Source organism: Myxocyprinus asiaticus, chromosome 38, assembly GCF_019703515.2.
Source record: "Myxocyprinus asiaticus isolate MX2 ecotype Aquarium Trade chromosome 38, UBuf_Myxa_2, whole genome shotgun sequence".
In the NCBI taxonomy this organism is placed as follows: Eukaryota; Metazoa; Chordata; class Actinopteri; order Cypriniformes; family Catostomidae; genus Myxocyprinus; species Myxocyprinus asiaticus.
This window is the reverse complement of record NC_059381.1, coordinates 31,205,245-31,219,048: the sequence shown is the minus strand read 5'-3', so window position 1 is coordinate 31,219,048 and position 13,804 is coordinate 31,205,245. Positions and strand designations below refer to the sequence as shown.

The 13,804-nt window shown below is 37.1% G+C and overlaps 1 protein-coding gene across 1 annotated transcript in view; it reads left to right on the top strand.

The window, feature by feature from the left end:
• LOC127428838 (serine/threonine-protein phosphatase 2A 55 kDa regulatory subunit B beta isoform-like) overlaps positions 1–13,804 on the top strand; it is a 132,749-nt gene that overhangs the window by 22,835 nt on the left and 96,110 nt on the right. The window lies entirely within an intron of this gene.

Genomic DNA, 13,804 nt, shown 5'->3' with positions numbered 1-13,804 from the left:
ACTAAACCCCTCATCTGGTGAATCTATAGGCTATAAAATTTGGTAAATAGCCTACTTAATATAGATCATTGAGCCAAGTCTCAGTCATTTTAAAATAAGAGTCCCCAGTTTGTTTGTCCTGCTTTATGCACCATATCTTCATTTTTTTTCCTCTCAGTTTTTATTTGGATTTTTGGTTGAACAGTAAACTGCATCTTTTTTTTCTTTCACTTTGGACTTTTGTAGCCTCTATGTCTGTGCTCGTTATAGTAAGGAAAGACTACAAGTTTTTTTACATTTCTATAAGTCGATTTTAAAAACAAATAGCCATTTAATCTGTTATAAACCTTTTTCACCACCTTAGTTATCTGTATCGGCAAAATCCACTGTCTGTCGACCTCTAGTTAGATAAAATTAATTCTTGTTGTTCAGGCATATTTGAAAGTTGCCCAACATCTTATCTTGTGTAGTTAGACTATTAACTAAATTGGGCATAAATTCTGGTCCACTTTGTAGCTTATTCTAGCCAAGAACCGCCCATGGAAGACGCAGTATGACTGACATGTTAAGTGACCAACCACAGTTTTTTTTATGTTACATAGGGGTGGGTTCTTCCTCAGTAGTGCTCATTGTTTCAACTCAGTTTGATGTGTGATATTTTTTCCTGCAAATAATTGCTAAAATGTTCGGAACAGAATACTGCAGATGCTTACGTGACGTTTATGATTGAGAACAAATGTGAATCTGCTGTTTTATTTAAAAATGTCAATTGAAGTGCTTTCAAGAATATGAAGCTGGATTTCATCAGGCAAGGTGCTTTTGTAAAATTTGAAATCTTTTAGAACTTCTTGGCCTAATGGAGCTTCTAGTGGTATAGTAAAAGCAGAACTGTCTAGACAGTCCTATTGGCTTCTAATGTTTCTGCATGCTCTTAATGGTTTGGCTTCAGTTGTTACTGATGGTTCGTGACAGTCAGCACTGATTGTCTGGTTCTGGTCTCTAAAGGATGCTATTGATGCTGGCTCATACTTCAAACTGGAGTTTCATTTACACAGAGACCTGAAGTCACATTTAGAGTGAGAAGTTTTGCAGTGGAGTTGTGGAGGTGCTAAAGGTCTGCAACCCGGCCCAGGCCTGAGAACCCGATGGGTTTCGGGCTGGTTCAGGTCAGTTTTTCAAGTAGGACTTGGGGTTCGGGTTTGTAATTAATGAAAAAATAAACAGGCTACCTGAACTTGTTTCTCACACGCACTCTCACTCACAGACACGTGCGAACAGACGAGTTAGAGGCCATTCACACTGAACATGTTTTACCATTGTTTAAACACATGCTGGACGAATGTCTTTGACATTTGCACCGCATATTGCTTTTTCTTCAGTGTCTCACGCAGAACCGACATATTTTAAACACCATGTCAAGTTAAAAAGAACTTCACATTTTCAGAAACACATTTTGAGATACCTGCGCTCTGTTTCATTCTTTGCACTGCATCTAGATTGTTTTTAGCACAGTTATCACAAAGATTCAACATTCTAAACAAGTTCAGGCTACACAGAGGGGACTGTTGCATTGTTTCATATTATTCCAGATTGTTCTGCACCAAGAGGGGACTGTTGCATTGTTTCATATTATCCCAGATTGTTATGCACCAAGTGAAGTTTCAGCGCATAAATGGTAAGGCAATGCTTTTCCCCCCTTCTGCTCTAGTGTACTAACGGGCTGCTGTGCCTTGTTTAAACTGTGTAAGTTTACAGTTTCAGTACTGTTACTAATGTTGCCTATATGCTTACATAAAATATAGCCTACTGCAAAAGTACTTGCTAGGAGATAGTAAGCGATTTCAGATCGGGTTCGGGTTTAAAATCTGACGGTATCATTCGGGCCGGGTAGGGTTGGGCCACATGGTCTCAGGTACGGTCGGGTTCGGGTTGCGCAGCTGCGTGGTCTGACACTGTTGTGCCATTGCATCAGTTCTAGTGTGTTTGGATCAGCGGTTATGAATCCCTGGATTTATGTAAAAGCTAACAAGTATGACAGTGAAGCAGTGCAAACCCTTGATAAAACAGTGAGATCAGGATTGGGATGTAAATGTGGGTCAAGAGGAGTGGGCAGGGGCAAACCAATGGATTTGGCCTGCATAAAGATGCACATCTGGCTGGCATTATATATGCATGAGGAAGTGGCAACCAATTATAGGCAGACATGTTAAAAACGACTGCAGTCCTACATCAGGCAGAGGTCTATAACAGTAGTTCTCAACTAGTGGATTGCAACCAGCAAAAATGGATAGCAGGGCTTTTCTGTAGGGTTGCGGACAGCAGAGAAAAAACAATATAATTGTGCATATAGTTATCTGTACAATAGCAAACTAAAATGGCTTTTGAACATTTTAAAGGAATATTCTGGGTTCAGTACATGTTAAGCTGAATCGACAGCATGTGTGGCATAATGTTGATTACCACAAGTCACTTTGACTTGTCCTTTTCTTTAAAAAAAGCACAAATCTGGCTTACAGTGAGGCACTTACAATGGAAGTAAATGGGGCCAATCCGTAAACATTAAAATACTCACTGTTTCAAAAGTATAGCCACAAGACATAAACAATATGCATGTTTTCATGATTTTAGTGTGATAAAATCACTTACTAACCTTTTCTGTGTAAGATGATATCCAATTTTAGAACTTTGTTGCCATGACGACGTAACGCTGTAAACCTTAAAATGACCGTAAAATTATAATTGAAACAACTTACACCGGAGAATTAATGTAAGTGCTTTTATAACATTTTTAGCTTCACATTTCTGCCTTTTAAACCTTCTAAATATTGGCTCCATTCACTTCCATTGTAAGTGCCTGTAGCTTAGATTTTTACTTATTTTCAAAGAAAAGGACGGACGAGTTGAAATAATTTTTTGTAATAATCAACATTATGCCACAAATACTGTCGATTGATCTTAACTTGTATTGATTGAATATTCCTTTAAAGGGATCACCCCAAAATAAAAATTGTCATAATTTACTCACAATATTGTGGTTCCAAGCCTGTATGACTTTTTTTCTAAAACAGCAGCAGAGCCCAAAAGTTGATGTTTTAATTAATATTCTTGTCCATCTTTTCAATAAAATTGGCAGGTGATAGTGACTTTTAAAATCCCAAACGTATCATAAAAATAGTCCATACAATTTGTGCATCATTTTCCAAGTGTTCTGAAGGCATACAATAGGTTTTAATGGGAAACAACCCAATCTAGATGTTTGTTGCATGTTCATGAGTGCACTAGAGAAGCTCATTCATAATGGCACTGAAAAATGACATGATTTGTGCCAACCGCAATGTTGGGTCACTACTTGATGCCCAATGTTAAATCTGGGTCCTGAAGCAAAATCAGTTAACTGTATCCCATGCTGTTTTCAGATTCTTTGTTGTAACTGGTGCATTGGTCTTGGATAGTTTTGATAAGTGTTGGCAAGCTAGTTATGAAGCCTTTCTTGGCAGTTCCTACTCCCAACTTACCAGTCGGGATGTCGTAAATACAATATGATGGGCATTCAAGTGATTTTTGGCAGAAACAAATAACACATTAAGCAATTTCATATTTCTTTCTCTCATTTTCACTTACTGATTAAAAACAGGAATCTTTCCATCCAGCCATCCATCCATCCATCCATCAATCCCCGTTTAGATCTGTGCAACATTTGAATGTGGTCCAAAATAATGAATGTAGGGTTTATGCATATTTCTAACAAACAACGGTGAAAGTAAACAAACTTAAAGTCAAATTATTCAAAAGGAATGTCTACTGGAATCACATTGGAATTTCTTAAGTAGTTTGGAATTCTAAAGGGTCCTAATAGAAATGTTCTTATAGGATTCCAAGATGACACCAAATAAAAACAAGATATTTTAGAACACTGCTCCAAAAAATACTATTATGATTATAGATTGGATACAACACCCCAGATCATCTAAAATAATTGAATGGATTATTTTAGGATTTTAAACTCCTAAAGTTTCCCATGTGATATTTTTGTAAAGACATTATTTAAATACAAGTATAGTTCTGATAAAGACGACGCAATATCCAATAGGACTCCAAGAATCCAAAAAGAATAATAAAAAAAAAAAAGCCCAGTTTTAGTTTATCCAGTAGGATCTTATTTGATTCTTGTAGAGGATTCTTATTTGATTCATTTAGGATCATTGTATTGGATGGGAATCCTGTTCAAATTCTTTTAAGAAAACTACATACAGATTAATAAATAGTTCCATTCCTCATCTGTCTTCATAACTGAAATGTTTACAGTGGAAATCTATAAATTATGCTTTTTACACTGTTTTGCATTGTGAGTCATTAAACCTCTTGTTTCCATGTCAGTGGAGTCAGTGCAAACTCTACATCATATTGAGATATATAAAGGCATTCTTTTCTGACAATAGTCAGCTGATCAGTTTCACTGAGCCCAGGCACATCCATCCATCCATCAGTCCAAAGTTTGTTAAAGTTACTGATGCTATAAAGAACTGTCTATTGAAATGTACACTACAAGCTTTTGTTGCTTGAGTAAACGTCAGATTGCTGTTGTAATTGGGTTGTAATTCTACTGCAGTTACTATCCACTGAGATCAGGCAAGGTCTGTTAGTAACTGAACCTCACAGCAGTAGGCCGTCTGACTCGCCTTTGTTCATTTCAAATGCTCATTTCCTATTCGGCTCTGACATGAAAACCACATCTGCGAGTGAGGCATTTACAGTATGCTAATTAAGTGTGCACACATTGAAGTATTCCTGATTCTGTTTGTCTTTGAGATGGTAAGTGTGGATCAAAATGTTTTCTTTTGTGCTAAGTAAGGTTAAGAGTTTAACCAAATAGTTTCTCCTTGGTACATGCACATTGTAGTTATTGGGTGTCATTATTCCAACAGGGTTTTCAGTTAAATACAATTTTTTGTATCTTCCTTCATTTTTTCACTGAGTCAAGCATGTTTATGAATGCACTGTGAAAAATAACATGAATAGGGTAGGGTACGGTTGGACAGGGTTTTGTCACGGATCCTTGTCTGATGGGTCGAGATCTTTTCTGTCATGAGTACAAATTACCAATTAGAAGGACAGAACTGTACATTTGCAATGTTTGGAGCAACAGTGACCTCTATTGTTGATTCGTGTTAATATCTCCAGGTTTATGTAAACAACTGTAAGTAAGAGACCGCATTTCTCTGAGGTTAATTATTAGCTGTTCAATCACAATAATCAGTCAGTAATAATAATAATAATAATAAATTGTATTTATAAGTGCCTTTCAAGACTCTCAAGGACACTTTACATACATAATCAAGTTTACAAGAAGAACATAAAAGATTCAAATCTAAAATCACAAATAAAAATATGCATAATCATAAAAATGAATACATTCATAAATAAAGGTTATTTGAAGTAAGCCAATTTAAAAAGGTGGGTTTTGAGGAGAGACCTGAAAGTGGAAAGACAATCACAATTATGGATATCTGGCGGTAAAGAGTTCCGGAGTCGTGGAGCAGCACTGCTAAAAATCTGGACCCCATAGAAGTCAGACGAACTGAAGGTATCATGAGAGAGAGAGAGAGGAGCAGGATCTAAGAGTATGTGTAGGAGAATATATATGAAGAAGATCTAGAAGATAGGAAGGTGCTAGGGTATGAAGAGCCTTAAAAGTCAGTAACAGAATCTTGTATTCGATACGAAATTTAACAAGAAGCCAGTGAAGTTGTTGAAGAATAGGAGTTATATGGACAGAGTTAGGGGTTTGTGAAATAATCTGTGCAGCTGAGTTTTGTACCAGCTGTAATTTATACTGAAGTTTTTGTAGCAGACCAAATAGAAGGGAATTACAATAATCCAAACAGGACGTGACCAGAGCATGTACGAGAGTGACAGTGCTGTGAGTTGAAAGAGATGAACGAAGATGATTTATGGTGCGCAAGTGGAAATAAGCAGTCCGGGTAATATTATTTACATGTGCTTCAAAGAAAGAGTGCTATCCAGAATGGCACCCAGACTCTTAACTTTCAAACAAGGAAGGACAGCGGAATTGTCAATGGACATAGCAAAACTTTGAATTGACAAGATTATGCTTAGTACCTACAAGAAGTACCTCAGTTTTATTACTATTGAGTTTGAGGAAATTACAAGAAAACCATGATTGTATTTCAAGTAAACAGTTATGAAGGGAAAACGGTGGAAAAGAAGAATCAGTGCGATGAATCGTTCTTTTTGGACAAGGACTCTTTACATAGTGTTATATGTGCTAGCTCCATGCATTACAGTCAAGGGGGTAGATTTGGCTTGAACATTGAGGGGGTTGCAGCATGAAGCATTTACTTGTTTCCATTAATCATGATATAAATATTTGGGGGGGGGGGGGGTGTATTTGTTTTACTTGTTTCGATTATATATATATTTATATTAATTCTAATGCTAAAGTCAACCTTATTGTGAAGTGATACTGAACATTGACTTTTTCTCTAAATATTGTTTTAGTGAATTTGAATATTGTTTTAAATAACTGGGCATTTCAGCAATTTTGTGTATGTCTCATTTGGTATGTATATTCGAATTATATAGGCCATTGGTTGTCCTGTTCTCTGAATAGTGGCATTGGTAGCAGCCATTAAAAATCCCATATCGGGTGATATTTTGACTTCTATAGCCACATTTTGTATTGTCTAAATGCTATACTTTTATCTGCTGCCACAATATATGTATATGATGCAATATATTTAAATTATTTGAATTACAATATTTACTGTATTATATATTACAGTATATTCATAATTATTTGAATTATTATATAGGATACTAAATACTTTTATTTGGGGCCTTTCATTGTAAATATTAATATGTGCGATTATTTGCAATTCATTCAGTTAATTAATTGGTACATCATATAATTCGATCATTTTTAAAAATAGATTTTTATATGAAAATAAATGATGGAAAAAGGGGGTAGTAAAACACTAAAACTTCAACAGCTAGCCAAATGACTCAAGACCTGTCAACTTCCCTATGACCCTTAAATGTAAAAATGATAGGCAGGAGTAATACATTTACTATGTGCATCACTACTATAATATGCTCTAAGAGTAATACATACTACGACCAATCATTTATCCAAATGACAGAAGACGCTAGTCAATATATAACATGCATTAGTGTACCTTAAACAAATAGTGTAATGTCTAAAGCTGCTCAGTAGGGGGCACTAGATGTAAAGTGTTATAATTGTTGAGGAGGCTGGCAGTGGAGCACACAGTATTGATTGACAGCAGTAGGTGAAACCAGGTGGTCTTGTTTCCGCATCACTGCCTCTGTCCTTTACTCCCATCATTTTAGACTGCCAGATCTGTGACAATGAGACTGTACGTGTGTCTGTGTGTGCCCTACTCGCTTTCAAACAGGCTTAGCGTCACTTACTGCATATCAGACAGCACATATGGCCATTGTTGTTCTATCTAAATGACAAAAGCACAAGCTTTTGTTCTTAGCTCAGACCAAAACACTGCTATCAGCTAAACTGTTCTCTGTGATTTGTAGAGACGCATTCATTTGAACCCATAGGAGGAAGACCCAACATCGTTGGGTTGATGCTTCTCACTCTAGAACACATCTAAACCTGACTCTGAAGATTGTGAAGGTCACCTTATTAATATTTAAGCACCATTAGTGCCTTGTTAAATGGATAGTTCACCCATTTATTCACCTTCATGTTGTTCCAAACACATATTACTTCTCTGGAGCACAAAATAGTCTCAGTCACCATTCACTTTCATTGCTTCTTTTATCTATACAATGAAAGTGAATAGTAACTGAGGCTTACATACTGTTAAGCATCTCCTTTTGTGTTCCATGGAAGGATAGGCACATTGGCTTGGAACAACATGAGTCAGAAATTGGAAATTATTTTTATCTAAGGATTATAAACCTAATGTTTTGGACAAATAGAGGAATATTAAGGATATTGTGCTCTGTAATGAATGGTTAAACTGGCTCAGACGCAGTGAGACCAGTGGGGGAGCAGAGTTTCCCGCTAGGAGCCGTCTGCCTGATTTACAGAAAAGCTTTCTCCACATGTAGCGTTACTGCTGTTAAGGACAACAGGTCAGTGTTTAGGAGCAGTGGCTCTGTGGAGAGAAGGCCATATGGTGCTGCTGGTTGGCAGAAAGGCCGTCTGATTCAGTCTAACTGAAAAGACCTGTTCCTGTAGTTTAATTGGTAGTGCAATGCCGAGGTCATGGGTTTGATTCCCAGGGAATACACATCTTAATAAAATGTATCATAAGCAGGGGCTTAATTTTAATTAAGTAGAAAGCAGCAAAAAATAAAATTTTGAATGCGTGGCATCATTGAGGTTTCTACTTGCATTACATTCAGCTTCCTTCCTGGAGGTGAGGGCTGAAGTTTTAAAGGAGACCGCTAAAGTTAAAAAAACATGCTCCACTAATAGGACATAGGATCCCAAATTTCACCCTCATCCTCTTGGATTCCACACTTTGGTGGTGTACTGTTGCATAGAGGTCTGCATCATTGCACACTTGCCAAGGGTTCATCGAGGGTGCAGAGTGGCCAAAAAAGGGGTGCTCCTGAACACCCTTTTGAATCATAAAATGACAAATGGGACACCCTACGGTTTAGTGGACACATGCAAATGAAGCTCTACAGGACCACAAGCTAGGGCTGCTCGATTATGGCAAAAATCATAATCACGATTATTTTGGTCAATATTGAAATCACAATTATTTAACATGATTACTCATTGACTTTGGAAACATCATGCATTTATTGAACTTTAAAAAAAAAACCTTGTCTTTTTAACAGTGGATTTCCTTGAATTTGAAATGTAAACTGCACTGGGTAGAGGATGAGGCTATTGTCATGATAATTATTTTATGTTACGTATGGTTATATTGTAGTCAAATAAAGGAAAGCCTCCATCGCCACCATTAACAGCAGGGGTGCTCACACTTCTATGGAATGAGATCTACTTTTTCATCATGTTATTGCAGCAAGATGTACCATGTACAATAAAGGCTATACATTATAACAATACCAAAATTTCAGTAGTCGGTAGTGAAATTTGACAATTCACAAAACCAGCTTCAAAACCACAACAAATAATAACACTAACTAAACATTCAGAATAAAATTTAACATAAAACTACAACTGGTCTTCACTGTATGATTATAATACATTAATACTTTTTAAAGCTACTGAAGTTGCCCTGTTTTTTCTCGTTTTCTTGTTATGGTTGTTTGATTATTATAATGACACTCTAAACAGCAGCAGGTCTATTAGCTTACATTTATACTTACAAGTCAGACATTTTTAATACAAATCTGCTTTTTTCTCCACTGTTTATGTTCACTTTAAACACTCTCTGTGTTTACATGAATACCTCACCAAGAATTTTGAAATGTATTTGACCGTTCAGGTGCGCATTAGCGCAAGCATTTTTGGAACACACACTTGTTTAATATATGATATATTGTATGTACTTTTTGTTTTTTGTTTTTTAGCTTTTCTGTAACTTGTATTGTCCTTTTTTACATTTTTTTTTTTATTGTATTGTATTATTTTTGTAACATCATCCTGCCCAGGGACTGCAGATGCAAATTAGTTTTTATAGCTAACTCTGGCACAACAATTGTGTTGTGCATGGTCCCTGTTAAATAAACTAAATAATAAAAAAATAAAAAAATAAAAATAAATTAGTTTTTTTTAAAATGTTCAGCACACACATATACACCGCCTGTCAATCAAACAGGGTGCAGCTGTTACTAGATCACTAGCGAATTATAAAATGACATGCTCTTGATTACATTCAATGGCAGAATAAGAATATGAACTTTCTAATAAATGACACAGGCCAAGGCTATCACAAATATAGCTGGTTATTTTTTTGTTATCGATGTTTTAATCAGTCTGCTTGTCCGGTCAGGCAAGTAAAATTCTCTTTCACTTGCCCCTTCAAAAAAATGCACTTGTCCTGGACAAGCTTTAATGTCGAGCCCTGATTAAATGTTGTATTCAACATTCTCTGATAACAATTTTTTCTTCTGCAGTATAGCTTCTAAAGTAAATGTATGTTGTTTTAAAGGAGTTTTAGATGGGGGAAAAAAGACTAATCAAAAACATATTTTGTTCCAGTGTATAATGGTCTAAAACTACACTCTCTCACCTTTATGTTCACTTCGATCCATCTTTAACAAACTTTCTCTTCTTAATAGAGCTGCGTATCGCTGATTTTCTTCATGATAAGATACACACAGTGAACGTGACACATATATTATGATTCACTATGTCGCGAGCCATCACGTTATAATCTAGCTACAGCAAATGCGCCCGAGTGATGAGCATCCCCGGGAGAAGATTCAATCTCTTACCCGGTCACTTCATGCAACTCATAGATGCGGTGCTGAACTGCACAGAGAAATACCAGTTTCGAAGTTTATTTTCATTACCCGCTTCCTTATTATTTGAATTTTAATAAAGGATGCTTTAAAGAAATACCTATGGGGTGTTTCACTGCGAAATGGAATGCGGTACAATAATCGTTTTATCTCGATTATCTTGTTTTCATAATCAATGGAAGCCAAAATCATAATTGAAATAAAATTTGATTTATCGCCGAGCCCCACCACAGGCTTACATCAAGTGTATCATTTTGGACAGTGCCCTTTTTCAGAATGTAGATTAACATCAACACCAACTTGGGCCAGGTGGACAATCAGCAGGGGATCTAAAACAAAACCAACTAGGGCATCCACTTAGACCAAGACCAGTCACTGGAAAAATGTTTGGCATCGGGACCAGGCGTGATGTTTTCCACAGCTCCAGGCAGAGATTCAACACAAGCAGTCAAGATCACTCAGGATAGACATACACTTGCGACCAAAAGTTTGGAATAATGTACAGATTTTGCTGTTTCGGAAGGAAATTGGTACTTTAATTCACCAAAGTGGCATTCAACTGATCACAAAGTATAGTCAGGACATTACTGATGTAAAAAACAGCACCATCACTATTTGAAAAAAGTAATTTTTGATCAAATCTAGACAGGCCCCATTTCCAGCAGCCATCACTCCAACACCTTATCCTTGAGTAATCATGATAAATTGCTAATTTGGTACTAGAAAATCACTTGCCATTATATCAAACACTGCTGAAAGCTATTTGGTTTGTTAAATTAATCTTAACATTGTCTTTGTATTTGTTTATGCAATAGACTGGTATGTCTTAAGGTCAGTATTAGGTCAAAAATGGCAAAAAAAGAAACAGCTTTCTTTAGAAACTCATCAGTCAATCATTGTTTTGAGGAATGACGCCTATACAATGCTTGAAATTGCCAAAAAACTGAAGAGTTCATACAAAGGTGCACATTACAGTCTTCAAAGACAAAAGGACAACAGGCTCTTACAAGGACAGAAAGAGATGTGGAAGGCCCAGATACAACTAAACAAGAGGATAAGTACATCAGAGTCACTAGTTTGAGAAACTGACACCTCACATGTCCTCAGCTGACAGCTTCATTGAATTCTACCCGCTCAACACCAGTTTCATGTACAACAGTAAAGAGAAGACTCAGGGGTGCAGGCCTTATGGGAAGAATTGCAAAGAAAAAGCCACTTTTGAAACAGAAAAACAAAAAGAAAAGGTGGGCAAAGAAACACAGGCATTGGACAACAGATAATTGGAAAAGAGTGTTATGGATCTTAAACCCATTGAGCTTTTGTGGGATCAGCTAGACTGTAAGGTGCGTGAGAAGTGCCCGACAAGACAGTCACATCTATGGCAAGTGCTACAGGAAGTATATGGACAAACTGACAGCTAGAATGCCAAGGATATGCAATGCTGTCATTGCTGCACATGGAGGATTTTTTTGATGAGAACTCTTTGAAGTAGTTTAAGAAGTTTAGTTTTTTTTTTCAAATTGTAATAGTAACTTTTTAACGTTACTAATATCCTGACTATACATTGTGATCAGTTGAATGGCACTTTGGTGAATAAAAGTACCAATTTATTTCCATAAGAGCAAAATCTGTACATTATTCCAAACTTTTAGCTGCCAGTGTAGATGTACTCCAGCAGTTCCATCCTGATAGAACCTTTTTAGCTCCTCCTTCACCTGGTCAGCTGTGTTATTTTAGTTTAGCCAGGGAGATGTCAACACTGCTGGTGCTAATGGGGGAGGTATTACTGAGGAAATGAGTAGTCACTAGGGGCTGTAGCGGCTGGCAGCCAGGGTTGTCAGGAGTTGGAGGTAAAGTAGAATATGCTACTGCTGTTTTCCAGTACTGTAACTGTGTGGCGCTATCCATGGTTCTGAATTAGCAAGCTCAAGGGGCCTGCACACTTCATACGAAATCGAAGAATGAACATGTGTGATGTCATTTAGAACAAAATCTGGCCAAAAAGGAGGTGTTTTTGAGTTTGTTTCGATGGTACGTAACAGCTCGCCACCGCAAACTTTCAGCAAAACTTCTCACCGGCTGCTAAACACTTTCTTACTGCCATTGGTCCATTGGTAGGTGTGACTTGGAGCTCCAGCTACTTTGAGGCCACTAACTAATCCTGTTTATGTTGTTCAGACAGTCAAAATCAGTCAACATGTACACAGCGGCATGCAGAGTTATTAACAAGCAGGTGCAAATTTACCTACATCTGTACGATTGTTCACGTAGAGACATTTTCCAAGACCTTGTCATGCGCTTTTAATTAATTTATTTATTTTTAATTAGTCTACAAAAGGAATCAAATCTACTCAAATACTCTCAAGTGCCCATTCACTCATGTGCCTTCTGCAGTGAAAGCCATTCACACATCTGCCTAAAGTAAGATATGTCTACCGTCATTCTTTTGTCAGTATTCTTCCCATTAACACTCCTATATACACCCATCTTTGCAGTAGTATCAGTGTCATCATAAATTACAATAACAGAGTGTAATCGGCGCTTATTATGGCCATGTATAGCATGTTAGCGCATTAGCGCCATGAATGCAGGGTGTAAACATGACAAATTACTCATTTTCTACTGCGTATATATTACTTAAAATCATCATCAAGTGGTTAAAACAGCTTTTACTGTTCTCGTGTGAATTCTACTAATAGAATGAGGCATAAAGTCATTGATAACACATTTTAATGTCATATTAGCTGATGTTTTACAGTCTTGAGCATCCTCATATTGAAATGTACTTCTAAACGCCTCCCACAGCAGCGAGGCTGATTGTCTGAATGTTCACAAACAGTATGCCATTGCTTACGTGTTTCGAGCTTCTTTTTTGCTCTGAGCAAAGAACATCTACATTTTTGCATTCAGTTCTAGGATCCTTAGTCCTGCAGATCCTTTCTTGTTCTCATCATCTATTTTAGTCCCATTGATTTAGCAGTATTCATTATCTCTTTGTAATGTCTCCCTACATCTTAGGTGTCCTGTATTTTTATAGCACTCTGCTATTTTCTGAGTCCCATCCCTCATTATACCCCCCTAAATACATGAGTTGGCTCACTTCCTAATAGAGTTTTGTGGAGCGTAAGTTGTCAAGGGAGAATTGAAGATGGTTAAGCTAAATCTGGCAAGATCTGGACATGCAGTGCACCATGGTGTAGCTCACTCTGACTACCTCACCCTGCTCTCACCAGTCAATCCCAGCGGATATCATTTGTGCTGTAGTAAAGGCTGCTATGAAGGTCAGCTCAATAGTGCTGCTTGGAGCATATGGTGAGGTGACAGACTCGCATACAGTTCACACCAGTCATGTTTATAGGTACTGAATGTGTGTTACATG